A 15,042-nucleotide genomic window follows, 5' to 3' on the forward strand; every position below is an offset into this window, starting at 1 on the left:
TGTAGCCTCCAATAAATACTCAGGTAAACAGGCCCAATCCAACAATGAATGTAGAAGTAATGCAATGCACTGCAGATGTCATTTTGGATCTTCTATGAATAGCAAAGTATCACTCTTGTGCTGTACCTGAAGTACAGTACCAATGCATTGCCATAAAAAATTGCACTGATAACCTGCAAAAGGAAGGGGGTGATTTCCTGTAATTTATACCTTTCAGTCATTCATTTTATCGTCTTCACTTTTTTCCACGACAGAAATTTTGCTTCGTTGTATAAGTGCAACAAATAGAAACATATGAGCTAGCAGGTAATATTATCAGCAGTAAGGAAAAACTGCAGAAATTCGGAAAAGGTATACTTGTTGGCCTCTGTGAGCTAACAAAGCCCAGTGTATCTGAAAAGGTATTTTTTCAATGGAAACTGTTTTTGTAGATAAAATGTTCTCGTGCCCAAAGCTATATTTTAAATGGAAATAAAAATTTCTGTATTCTCTCTCCATCCACTGAAGGTTTTTGGAAAGGCTGTTTTTCATAATGTAGTTAAGTAAATCTGGAATTCAAGCTAAAATAGAATCTATTGCAATGCTGTGCTCTCTTGTAGGCTCTAAAATAGTACATTTTACTCCTTATAAAAGAAAGCCTTTTCTGCCAGAGCAGTTTCCTACTTTTAAAGAAACAAAAAACATTAAAAATATATGGACATGTAAAGGACAACCTATGTCTATAATCCTTTATTTTATTCGATACACTATTTGTGGGATTTTCAGGGTACTGCTTATACATACCAACACATTGGATTAGATACAAGTAATATGTTTCTTACATGATACATATTTAAAACATGTTTTTTAAATTGTTGGGCATATTCATAACTGATGGGCAAAAACTCACTACACATTTCACATGAACTAACTGTCAGGCATGCAAAGAAGGTTGACAATAGGACAAGAGCGAAGTAATATTCACTATTGTCATCCTGATTCTCCTCCCGGCCAATCTGGAAGCAGTTCCTGAGACCCGATTGGCCAGGGAGTCTTTGGAATCCCGGCGAATCTGGTCTCAGTTAGGACCCACTTCCTGTTCAGCCTGGAGGAAAAGCAATGGCCCTGGAGTGGGGACCTGCAACCTGGATCCGTCGCATTTCCGCTCGTTTCCCGCAGAGGGGGGGGGGGATCGCTGCATTTTTTAAAAACAATTAGAGCCTCAAGCTCTAGTCATGTGCTTAAAAAAAATCCCATTAAAAACCATGAGTCCCACACCCTGCATGTAGATTAGGGGGCTGGACGCATGGATGAGGGGGCGGCGCCCGTGCGCCCCCTATGGACAGGCCGCCACTGAAAGGTACACTGTACAGGGCATGTAAAGACTTTTCACAATTATTTTTGGATATACGTACATGTAAAAGAGGTATGCTTGATGCACCTAATCTCATCATTCGTATTGATTTACTAAAGGCAGATAGGCTGTGCAGAGCTCCAGAGCTTAATAAATGAGGGGAAGCTCTGCTGATTGCACTGTAGTATACTGTCTAATTGCCTTTAGTAGTATCAACCTCATTGTTTGTCAATGATTTAAAAAATCCTCTATCTATGTATAGTTTGTAATTATATATGTATAGTCATGTTAGGAATTCATATTTGCTCATTGCACAAGCAGGCGATGCTATCTGCACCATTTTACTGTTCCTTCTCACAATGCAAATCTATAGGTCAGTTGAATGAAAATAATCCACTACCTGTGTGGCTGATAGTAGTAGGAAGGCAATCCTTGTAATAGGCTGGCCATACATGGATCAGTTTTATTCAATTAAAAATTTTACAGCAAGCCAGTTCGAGAGAAGTTGATCTTTAGATTGACTTCTCTGAAAATTACCCTTTAAAAAAAAAAAAAGATTGACTTATCTGGAAAGGGAACGGCCATAGGTCAGGCCATAGTCCCTGCTGAACGGCCAAAGAATCCATCTATGGCCTAGCTAATCAACCCTGCCTCTAGTGGCTAATGTACAAATCTCTACATTTATTATATAAGAATAAATATATGAAAGAAAAAGCATGTAAAATGTAAAAGTCCCATAAATAATAAGCTAAAAATAACTAAAAATAACTGAAAACATGGCCTCATTGAAATACAGTCTACATTCACTCCAAGCTTGGCAGGTTACAAAACAGCACATTGTCCTTGTGGTACTTGCATTTTTGCCAATGAAGTGTTCTTGTAAAGAAAGTGAACTGCGCTGAGGGCTTGGGGACTCAGCACAGGTTCTTGCCTTCAGCGACAAGCAGTTTTCTATTCTGCTTCAATGACTCTCTCTTCTCTTTAGTCAGGCACAAATTTCATTGAAAATGAGTTGAACATGAAAAGTAATTATTCTTTCTTGTACTGCACTATCTTGCAGACCCCACAATTAAACCTTCCCATGTAAAAGAGTTATTTTTCTCTCAGAGCAGTATTTTTCTTATAAGGAAAGTGCGCTGTGATTTAGAAAACAGCTCCATTTTTTTTTTCTTCCTGCAACCAGCATTCTCACACTCTGCTTGAATAAATCTCTTTATGTTTATTACTTATGCACCCTGGAAACTCCAAATATCGAATGATTTTCTGTTTTATTGTACTATAATACAAATACTTTTTCCTTATAAAAACAGAGTCTAAGTTTTTGCTGCTTGTGACCATATTTTTTATAGCATGTTTTAGTGAATCTATTTTCTGTACTCATGCGCTGTATGAATTAAAATTAGATTAGGCTTTTTTCGTCTTTCCAAAACAGAAGACTAATCAAGACAGCTTTAAAGCTAAAGTTTAATTAAAAACAATTTTTTCTTCTATGGCTGCAGTCACATCACTTACCTGTAATAAAGTATGCCCCATATTGTGCAGGCAACTGGATCCTGTAAAAATCTTCTGTGCAGGGATGTCTGGTCCTCTTCCTGGTGCTGATTTCCAGCATTGAGAGAGTTAAAGTGATTGTAAAGGCTTGTGGGTTTTTTTTTTTTTAAAGATAAACATACTTACCTGTTCTGTCTTTGTACAGATCGGCCCCGATCCTCCACTTTTGCAGTCCCCCACCAACACTCTGGGCTCCTCCTCCCTTTCAAGTGCCCCCAAAGCAAGCCTCTTGCTACGGGGGCACTAATGTAGGCCTCGATCCCGAGCTGGGCTGTGCATGTCTACTGACACACACAGTGTGGTTTGACCCTGTCCCCACTCCCTCCTCACAGGATTTGATTGACAACAGCAGGAGCCAATGACTCCCACTGCTGCCTCTGAATCCTGTGAGGAGAGAGAAGGGAGCTCTTCTACTCCCAACATTGAGCTGGATTGAGATCAGGCTCAGGTAAGTATTTTAGCGGGCTGGGGGGGAGCTGAACATGACAGGTGTTTACCTTAATGCAAAGAATGTATTAAGATAAAAAAAACCTTTGGTCTTTACAACCACTTTATTAAGTTTGCGTCTTCTGTGAGCTGCAATAAAAAAAAGTCATATGGGGAACCGTCCCCTCCTCCCTTTTCATCCATTGATAAAAGCCTGTGCATAATATAAGCTCAATGTAACAATCTCCGAATGGGGAGAGAATTCTGTCAGTTCTGGCTATGCTCCATTCACTGGTCATGTTACATGCAATGTGCGCTCCATTCACACTTTTACCAATGAATAAGAGGCGAGGAAGGGCCATCGAACCTTTTTCAATGCAGCTCACAGACTCCCTTTAAGTCTAGGTTCACATATATGCGGTTGATGCATTTTTAGGCATGTTTTGCGGTGTGTTTTGCATTTTTTAACCCGTGTTTTCAACGCATTTCTGCATGCAGTTTTCATGCATTTTGCATTTTTTCCCTCCTTTAAAAACATTGTATATAGCTGGTTTCTAAGGAGTGGGCGAGGAAGCTGGCCACCGCGTCTTTAACAACAAATGAGTAATCAGCTGTCCCAAAGCATCCCCCCCCATGTTAAAGGCATGTGGCCTGGTATGATTAGTGAGGGGGGGGCGCTCACTCGTCCCCTCCCTTTCCTGACTTGCCGGGCTGCATGCTTGGCTAAGGATCTGGTATGGGTTTTGGGGGGGGCATGCCATTTTTTTTTTTTATTTTGGTGTGGGGTCCCCTCCAAATCCATACCAGAATTGCACTGTTTCTGGTGCAATTCTATTGAAGTCTTTTACACGCAAAACACAATTTTCTGTGGGAAAAAAGTCTCAGTCCCTTTTCAGAAATGCACTTCCTGAAAAACCTCATAGATTTGAACATGTATCATAGGAGACCTTGTTAAATGGACTGTAGTGCGTTGCTGCAAATTGAAAAACACACCAAAAAGCACATAGGTGTGAACGTAGGTTAAAGGACTATGTTGTTAATGTATTACCTCTGTCATAAGAAAAAAAAGCTGTGCTGTGAAATGATTTGTGATCAAAAAAAATTGAAAAGTATTAAAAAGATTAAATCATAACAATACAATTAAAAATATATGAAAAATTCATGCAATATGTTAACATATCAGCTTTTATACTATCACCAGTGATAAGTGCAAAAAGATATATTAAGATAAAGTGTATAGCAAGATACACAAGCAACAGAGCCAAGTCCACTCCAATAAGCTATTGAAAGAGAGCCCACTTAGTATAACAATCTTCTAGATGATGGCTTTGCAATCTTCCTGCCAGTGATGACATGCAGCTGCAACACTATGGGGGATGAGATGGGGTGCAATAGAGAAGTGCCTCCACCCACGAAAATACTGCCGCTTACCCGCTCCTTAGATCTCTGGTTAAGGAGATCATGCGTGCCTGTGGCTCTTAACCCCAGCCTCGGGTCTTTCAAAGCTAAAGGGGCTCCTCAGACTCTCCGCGTAGGATGTCATCTCATGTGGTAGATGTATGCTCATTCCCCATAAAAGGACATAAAAACATTGTACAGCCTCTTCATCCCACAAACCTCTTACAATGAGAGCTGCACGTTTTACAAGAGTCTGTCTCAGAACACAGGACTCTATGGTCACCATCAACACACCTCCAGTGCCAGTGTATTATCTCTGCCTGGAGAAATGTAAATAGGGCCTAAAGCTGCCAATAAGACACAACAAAATGATTGCGGAAAGTATTTTCAAATATTTCTCACATCAATATTGGATGGATAGTCACTTTATATAAATGTGAGTTTGTATTTCCAGCCTCATCTAAATCATCTTTGTCTGGTGGGATTGCACCAACTTTCAAGTAGACTCATGTGAACAGATGCAGTGGATTGTTCCTTGCTGAAATACCATTTGATCTCTCATTCTCTTTTGCAGCTTCTTAGCTATACTCACTCCAAGGGTCTGCGTTGGCTTTCACTACTTAATAGATAGCATAATCTACTAGGAAACAGCAAGGAACCTGCAATGTTTGATTATTAGAGGTTTCCCCTTATGTTCTCTGTCTATAAAACACATACATGATCAGTAGTGCATAATGTACACAAGGGTGAAAATATTAACAGGTGGAGCTGTATTATTCTCTGCTTATTAATGATGTATGAACACGAATGGGCCGTGATTAGATGGAGCAGAACATTTAACCAACAATGCTAGAAAAATATGCATTTGGTACATCTTAGTTGTCCGTGGTATTGAGTAAAGTATGATATATAATTTTATTTGTGTCCAACATCTGCTCTTGCGTTGCGTAAATCTGTTTCTCCCCATGACTGCTAGAATTGAAGCAATACATTGGAAAAGTCTGCAGTGAAGCAAAGAAGCGTGTCTGTCCGTTATGTCCAAATACTAGAATGAATGGAAGCAGAGAGAAATAGAGAACAATCAGTGCATGACTGCTGCTCGTTCCCCTGGTTTTCAATCAGTTGGTTTGCCATGCCGCTTGAGAGATATCATAAAACAATGACACAAACTGGCCACTATTTTACACAGCAGGTTTAAATTTGCCTAATTAACTTTGGTTCCAAGGGGCTGCAGGGTAGTCTTGGCCATTTGCATCCAGTGCTGGCACTGGTAAATGTACTATATACTTTTAGAGGTTTTTTTCTTACAGTATTTACTGTAAAGGTGACTTTTTTTATTTATTTTTATTTATTTTTAATTTTTGGCTCTTTTGTGAGGGCTATGCTGTGTAAATATTGCAACCCTAATCCAGCTGGAGGGTCAAAGCCTAACAGCGCTGCAAGCACATGGAGTATGCATTATTAAAGTATATCTAAAGTCAAGACTTTTTTTTAGTAAATTTTTTAGTTAAAACTTCTATATAACCTCTGTGACAGATTTTTATTGTTGTCTATGTTTTCTTTAGGGAGATAAACCTTCCCTATTTGTTTTGGTGACCATTTTCACCAAGATTGATAGTGATGGGAAATCCCAAATGTTATGAATGTCACCAGAACAAGTATTTAGGGGAAATACTTCAAAGCTCCTTTTACTTTTTTTGCAATGCATTAATGCTCATGCGATAAAATGTATTAAGGTAGCCCACTCATTTTCAAAGGGCTGCCAGCAGGAAGCCCTAACCAGGGTACATACTTGCATATTTAGTGGACATGCCCGGTAGCCCAGATCTTATGACAGCGCATATATTATATGGTGACACTGCTCTTAGGTCATCCAATCCAACTTAGATTGACTGAAGGCTTGCTTAATCTGAAACTGGACGGGCTCCTGAAATACCAATTTATTTTGATGACATATCTCTTGACCACAACTAAACAAACGATTGCAAAAGCTTGGTTATCCACCATTCTCACACTAACTGAAGTTAAAGTGGTTGTTAAGCCACTATGTGATCTTTATACCATCCCCATTATTAGATAACAACCTGTGTGTCCAAGTGCCTGTGCTTTTTTTTTAAAAAAAGCAGATTTCTACCTGATTTCACAGCACCACCCGGCGCTCATGTGACCCCGGCTCTCTCCTCTGCCCGTCTGGGAGCTCCAGCAGGCGGGACCAAGAACTCTGGCGGACGTCAGCTGGTGAGGCGGTGGGAGAGAGGAGAAGAGAGCCGGGAGTCACGTAGAGGCACTGTGAATTTAGGTAGAAATCAGCTTTTTTTTTTATAAAGAACAGTCACTAGGACACAGGTTCTTATATAACAATGAGGATGATATAAAGATTACATAGTTTTGTAGCAGCGGGGAGCGGAGCAGAGCAACGCTAGTGAGAGCTGACATGCGCAGGGGGGGAGGACAGAGGGAGACAGAGGGAGACACGGTGTCAGGGCTCAGCAGCCATGATAAACCATGGTCAATTTACAGGGGGAGAGCATAGCCAGGCAGGATCAGCCAACAAGCACTGTGCTGTGTAAAATGCTTTAAGGGAACAGGATCCTTTTTTTTTTAGGGTAACAAACACTTTAAGGAAAGAAGGCACAGTACATTTTGTAAGTGAACAATTGACAGCAAAACTCATTGATTTAAAGCCCAGATTTAGGAAATCTGGGACCCTTGGGAGACTAAATCACTCCCATGAGATAGATCAATATACTGTATATCTTAGACAACTCTGAGGCGCTCAACTCCTAGCTCCCTCCATCTACCTCATTTCACCCTTTTTTTCTTTTCTTCTTACCTCTTCCTATAACTGTGTCCATAATTGAAAATTGTTGGCTTCTAATCGACTGATAGTAAAAATTCTGATTTAAAGTGTTACTAAACCCAGGACCCTGCATTCACTATATCTGGTCTCCCAGAGTATACAGAACATGTAAATGCAATTATTTTAGTAAATATAAACTGCTAAATACCTTTTCTCATAACCAGTAAATAGCAGTCTTATGACTTCTATTAGTGTCTGGTTAAAGCTTGTAGGAGGAGTTTTCATTTCACTCTGACTGTCCTATGATGCTGCAGGACCCCTGACCCTCTGTCTGGAAAGTGCTGATTGGCCCTGTGCCGATCACATGTACTCTCCCAAGAAAAAAAAAACTCTCTAGCAATACACACCAAATTAAGCATGTGCAGAATTCCCCCAAGGCTCTGTTCTATCAGGAGATGGATTGGGGACTGTGGGAGAAGGAGAGAATCAGAGAAGAAAGGATCAAACAGCCTTTTTACACAATGCAGAGGATTAACCCCTTAGGTTCCACAGTGAGTATAACAAGCATGCTTTACTGTATGTACAGATTTTACTGTTGTGGGTTTAGTAACAGTTTAAAGATGGGTCTACAGATAAGTTCCCTGTATTGATACAATTGATTTTTTGGACATTGTTACTGTTTCTTGAAATATCATTTGAAAACCTGTCCTATGTATGTACATGTGCGAGTCCTTTTATTCAATATACACCATTCAAAGGTAAAAATATTCACTACATCTCTGCAATACATGCATGTTTAGCCCTGGTTCACACGGATACGGCTTTGAAATCGATCTACTTTAGTGCAATTTCAAAGCCGCAGATCAGTGCGATTTGCACCTCCAATTTCATTGTGGCTTATGACTCCGTTTAACAGAGGTCTATGCAAGTTACAATTAAATCAGAAAGAAGTAGTGCAGGAACCTTTTTCAAAGTCACTGTGGCATGAGTCGTGGCAATTTGAACGGTTCCATTGCCGGCAATGGGGTGCGACTTGTCATGTGATTCGGAACCGTCAAATGGCATGACAAATCGCATCTGTGTGAACGAGGACTTAACCAATATTTTGTCTGTTTAAAATCTCTGAAAATACAGGAAGATATTTGTTGTTAGCCTTGACTAACTCTTCCCTTCTATTCTTCTCCCAAATTCTAGCAAGGTTGATAAGGCTGCTTTAGATTTCAGTGCAGCAAAGGCAGTGTTGTAAGCTCAAACAGGAAGTTAGGAGCTCATTGCATTTTTGGTAGGATCAACTAGTATTTTTCTGTAGATGAAGCATTTTAAAGAAAAATGTACATGGATTTCAGAAAAGTACACAATATGTGCTTTTTTTACTTTACCCAATACATGTTAAGTTGTTACGTTTTTATTTATTTTTTGTATTTTTTATGAAATATGCAGCTAATAATCAGCTGGTAATATACAAAACAAAGAACAAATCATACAGTTCTGTCTTCATTTATGCATGCTACAAACATGATTTTGTCTCCTCTACCTTTGTAGAGTTTATTCCCAAATATACCGTATGCATATACACAGTCTTAGCTTTGCCTGCTATAAAGTGAGAAAATTGTTTCCAGTTGAAGGTGACTGGAGGACTGACAGGACCAGGTACGAGAAACATTTCAATACAATTTTCATAATTTCTACCTTAATGATGCAGCACTCTGAATATTTTACTTAATTCCCTAACGTTTTGCTGATTCCAGAATTTTCATTTGATTTTCAGAAGTGTATGCAGTCAGTAGAGGAGATGTTATAACACTGATACAGCTAGACCACAAAGTCATGTCTCACATATGGTGTGCAGGCTTCTTTTTATTAATAGATAACTAATGACGTTCCATGGGTTTCTAGGGAACCTGTTATGAAGACATATTTTGTATTTTATTGGTAACATTTATATTTGCTTCTATTGTGCATGAGATAAGCACGGGCAAATGTGGTAGTTGTAGAAAAGTTTCTTAAATTAGAATCATGGAATTTTCTGTTATAATAACATGACTGATAGGCTTAAAGTGGAACTCCAGGCAAAAATGTTTAGTTTATTGAATGACGAGATGTCAGTACCTATTTTCTCTTGTTACCATATCTATATGGTAAGTGCTTCCTATGGCAAAATTAAATTTTTTGTTTGTTTTAGTTTCTTTTACAATATTGCATTCTCTGCATTAGGGTAAAAACCTTTCAACATCCCCCCCCCTCCAAATACTTATCTGGGTCTTCTTTGATGGCAGTGAGAGCTATTGGCTCCTGCTGCTGTCAATCAATTCATGCCAGGAGTGGGCTCGGGAATGCACCCACATGGGTGGCCTTGCTATAGGGGGCACTTGGAGAAGAGGAGAAGTGAAGAGTACTGGTGGGGGACCCCAATAGTGTAGGTTTGGGGCTGTTCTCTGCAAAACTATTGCACAGAGCAGGTAAGTATAGCATCTTTTTTTATTTTAGGGGAAAAAAATTAAGGTTTACAAACACTTTAAAGCTGAAGTTTAGGTATGGCAATTTTTACATAGTTACATTGGTCCAGCTTGGACCATTGCAAGTATGTATGTGCCATATTTGTGGGATCCCTGTGAAAGCTGGAAATCACTGTAGTAAGCAAAGTAAACAAAATATATGATTGTAAAAAACAGTTTATTTTATTCAATGAAAAGGATTCAAATGTACAAAGAGTTTAAAATATGAGCTCTGGTTGATGACTAGGGATGAGCTTTATGTTCGGGTCGAACATGAGTTCGACTCGAACATTGGCTGTTCGAGCGTTTGTCGAATTACGAACATTATGGGGCATTCGCGCCAAATTCCAGCGGCGTGTCACGCCCCATAATGCACTGCGACATCGCAGTGCATTGCTGTCTGATGATTGGCCAAGCATACACTATGACCCGCATGCTTTGGCCAATCACAGCGCCATCAGCAAAGAGAGCCATAGTTGGCCAAAGGCAGGTTGCCTTTGGCCAATTATGGCTCAGGGGATTAAGTCCACACCTCACACTATATAAGGCCACCTGAACGTCAGCCCTCTGTAGTGTGTTGCTGGCAGTGACTGAGAGAGAGTGTCATTTCATTTAGATTAAGCAGGCAGGCGATTCATTTAGCTGCAGCGTATTTAATATATATATATATATATATATATATATATATATATAGATATAGATATATATATATACAGTCAGTCTCGTATATATATATCCACTGTATCTAGTTTAGCTAGATCTGACTGCAGTCCGTTCCTGGTGTACTGTTTCTAAAATACTTCAGGCAGGCAGGTGATTCAGTTAGCTGCAGTGTATTTAATATATATATACAGTCAGTCATATATATATATATATATATATATATATCCACTGTATCCAGTGTAACTATATCTGACTGCAGACTGTTCCTGGTGTACTTTTTCTAATATACTGTCAGACAGGCAGGTGATTCAGTGAGCTGCTGTGCAAAAAATATATATACAGTCTCCTACATATATATATCCACTGCATTCTAGTCTAGCCAAGCCTATATCTGAGTGCAGGCCATCCTCCTCATCCTCTGTCACCCAGGCTCAGAGTAGTTTGCCTGCCAATGCAGCTACCAAAGCGGCCTATTCCATTGGCTCAATGTCATCAGTCACTCCTTCCCTAGCCCCACCATCATGCACAGAGGAGTCCCCCAAACTGTTCAACCACAGTGTTGGGTACATGCTGCAGGAGGATGCGCAGCGTATTGAAGGCTCTGATGATGGTACCCAGGTTGAGGAAGGCAGTAATGTGAGCTCAGAGAGAGGGGGTGCCCAAGAAGGACAAGAAACTGACTGCCAGGTTTGCTCCAGTGACGAGGGGGGAGGGGATAATGACTCCCTGCGTATTTTGAAAAGTTCTTTGGTGTGGGCCTTTTTTGATATGTGTGTAGCAGATCACACTGTTGCTGTTTACAACATATGTCTGAAGCGTATCAAGCGTGGCCAAAACAGCAGCCACTTGGGCACCACATGCTTGACCAGACATATGCCGACCTCCCATGCAGTCCATTGGCAACAGTACTTAAAAGACCCACACCAAAGAACAAGGCGGACCTCTCCTTGCTCCTCATTAGCTGGGATCTCCAACCCCCAGAAACCTGCACTGAGAGAAATGAAGGTGTAGAATTAGGTGTGCCAAGTACATGCGGGCAATCTGCTATCGCTACACCATCATCTGATTGTAGCAGGCAACTTTCCCTACCCCAGTTGCTAAACCGTCGAAAGAAATTCGGTCCCAGCCACCCACATGCTCAGCAGCTTAATGCTAGCTTGGATAAACTGCTAGCACTTTAACTGCTGCCTTTTCAGCTGGTAGGCTCTGCCCCCTTTCGTGAATTTGTGGAATGTGCAGTACCTCAGTGGCAGGTTCCCAAATGTCATTTCTTTTCACGGAAGGCCATTCCGGCTCTCTACCGGCATGTGGAAGGCAATGTCTTGGCCTCGTTGGACAGGGCGGTCAGTGGTAAGGTGCATATTACTGCTGACTCATGGTCCAGCAGGCATGGACAGGGACGTTACCTTTCTTTCACGGCGCACTGAGTACCTTTGCTGGCAGCAGGACAGGTTGCAGTATTGTTGGAGCTTGTTCCACCTCCACACCTCCAAAATGCTAGTAGTCATGATTCTGCCACACCTCTCTCCTCCACCCCCTCCTCTTCTTCTTCCTCTATGGCCTCTTCCTCTGCAGATTTCTCCTCGGAACCAGCGATGCTCTGTAGGCGTTCAAGTGGCTACGCAAGCACTCAGGCAAAAAGATGCCATGGGCTACTTGAGTTGGTCTGCTTAAGGGACAGGAGCCACACTGGGGCAGAGATTCTGTCAGCTCTGCAGAGGCAGACTCAGAGGTGATTGATGCCACGCCAGCTTCAGCCAGGAATGGTGGTTTGTGACAATGGCACCAACCTTCTTTCTGCCCTCCAACAGGAACACTTGACCCATGTTCCCTGTTTGGCTCACGTCCTTAATTTGGTGGAGCAGCGGTTCTTGTGCAGCTACCCGGGCTTACAGGATCTCCTGAGGCAGGCCAGGAAAGTCCGTGGGCATTTCCACCGGTCATATAATGCCAGTGCTCGGCTGGCTGACCTTCAAAAGGAATGCAACCTGCCCAAGAACCGCCTCATTTGTGACATGCCCACCAGGTGGAATTCAATGTTGGCAATGCTGCAGTGGCTGCACATGCAGCAGAGGGCCATCAATGAGTACCTGCGTGAGTATGGCACCAGGACAGGGCCAGGGGAGCTTAGATTTTTTGCCACGCCAGTGGCTACTGATCAAGGATGCATGCACTGTCCTGTCACCATTTGAGGAGGCCACAAGGATGGTGAGTAGTGACAGTGCATGCATCATTGATACTGTCCCTCTTGTCTTCCTGTTGGAGCACATGCTTCGTGGAATAATGGACAGGGCACTTGAGGCAGAACAGAGGGAGGAAGAGTTCCTTACCTCTCAAGGCCCCCTTTATCCAGACAGTATTCCTGCGGGCCCGCCGATCACACAGGAAGAGGAGGAGGAGGAGGAGGATTGTGTCAGCATGGAGGTGGAGCCTGGCACTCAGCATCAGCAGCAGTCTTCAAGGGATCGTTTTCAGTCCCCGGAAACCCATGGACTTGTACGTGGCTGGAAGGAGGTGCCTGTGGAACATGTCATCCTTAGTGACCCAGAGGACTCCGGAGCGAATGCCTCAACAAACCTTCGCTGCATGGCCTCCCTGATCCTGCAAAGCCTGCGAAAGGACCCTCGGATTTGTGGTATCAAGGAGAGGGATCATTACTGGCTGGCAACCCTTCTTGATCCACATTACAAGGGTAAGGTTGCAGAATTTATCCAGCCTTCACAGAGGGAGCAGAGGATGAAACATCTTCGGGAGGCCTTGCAGAAAGGTTTGTGCAATGCGTTTCCAGAGCCTGGGAGGTTACAATTTCCTGGACCTCCTGGACAACCTGTTGCTGAGGCTTCGGTCAGTCACAGAAGGAGCAGTGGAGAAGGTGGCCATCTGACCAATGCGTTCAGACAATTCTTTAGTCCGCAGCCCCAAGGTCTGATCAGTTCCAGCAACCATCGCCAGCGTCTCATTTACATGGTGCAGGAATACCTAGGGGCAAGATCAGACTTGGAGACCTTTCCAACCGAAAATCCACTGGGTTACTGGGTGTTGAGGATGGATCACTGGCCAGAGCTTGCACAATATGCATTTGAGCTACTGGCCTGTCCTGCATCCAGCGTTCTTTATGAAAGCACATTCAGTGCTGTTGGGGGCTTTGTAACCGATCACAGAGTGCACCTGTCCACAGACTCAATTGATTGGCTCACCTTCATAAAAATGAATCAGTCTTGGATCACCAGCTACCAAGCACCTGATGCTGATGTAACCGATTCATTTTTCTATGAATGTGAGATCCCTTGAAGACTGCCTATGCTGAGTGAATATCCTGTTATGCTGAGTGACTATCCTATTCCTCCTCAATGGTTCATGTTGATAGCTTCTAAGAACATTTTTGTTTCAGGGCACCAACACCAGTGCCTAAGGCACTGGCAGTTTTTCTGCCCCTGTTTAACAGGAGCATGTAATTACAATTTTTGCTGTAATATTTCACAGCAGGGCTCGTTCCTGCTCTCAACTAAAGTATCTGTGAGGGGTTGCAGTGTTGTGGCACCACCACCAGTGCCTAAGGCCCAATTTTTCTGCCCCTGTTTAACAGGGGCATGTAATTACAATTTTTAGTGTAATATTTCACAGCAGGGCTCGTTCCTGCGCTCAACTAGAGTATCTATGAGGGGTTGCAGTGTTGTGGCACTACCACCAGTGCCTAAGGTCCAATTTTTCTGCCCCTGTTTAACAGGGGCATGTAATTACAATATTTTCTCTAATATTTCACAGCAGGGCCCGTTCCTGCGCTCAACAAGAGTATCTGTGAGGCTTTACAGTGTTGTGCCACCACCACCACCACCACCTAAAGCCCAATTTTTTGGCCCCTGTTTAACAGGGGCATGTAATTACAATATTTGCTCTAATATTTTACAGTAGGGCTCAATCCTGCGCTCAACAGAATCTGTGAGGGGTTACAGTGTTGTGGCACCACCACCGCTGCCTAAGACCCACTTTTTCTGCCCCTGTTTAACAGGGGCGTGTAATTACTATTTTTGATCTAATATTTCACAGCAGGGCCCATTCCTGCGCCCACCAAGAGTAACTGTGAGGGCTTACAGTGTTGTGGCACCACCACCACACCACCACCAGAGGCCCAATGTGACTAACTGTGAGGGCTTACAGTGTTCTGGTACCACCAACACCTAATGCCCAATTTTCTGCAGAGTATATAGGGCAGGCCTTATAGTATATACAGGTGGTCCCCTACTTTCAAACATCCGACTTACAAACGACTCCTACTTACAAAAGGAGGGAGACAGCAGGAAGTGAGAGGAAATCTACCCCTAAGAAGGGAAATTCTCTCTTGGAAGAGTTATTATGGGAAAAATGTGTCTCCACTG

General features: G+C 42.3%; 1 protein-coding gene across 6 annotated transcripts in view; it reads left to right on the forward strand.

The window, feature by feature from the left end:
• The window catches only part of COL16A1 (collagen type XVI alpha 1 chain), a 283,723-nt gene that overhangs the window by 109,920 nt on the left and 158,761 nt on the right, over positions 1 to 15,042 (forward strand). The gene's annotated exons all lie outside the window — the stretch shown is intronic.

This window comes from Aquarana catesbeiana, linkage group LG02 (assembly GCF_042186555.1).
Source record: "Aquarana catesbeiana isolate 2022-GZ linkage group LG02, ASM4218655v1, whole genome shotgun sequence".
NCBI classification, from domain to species: Eukaryota; Metazoa; Chordata; class Amphibia; order Anura; family Ranidae; genus Aquarana; species Aquarana catesbeiana.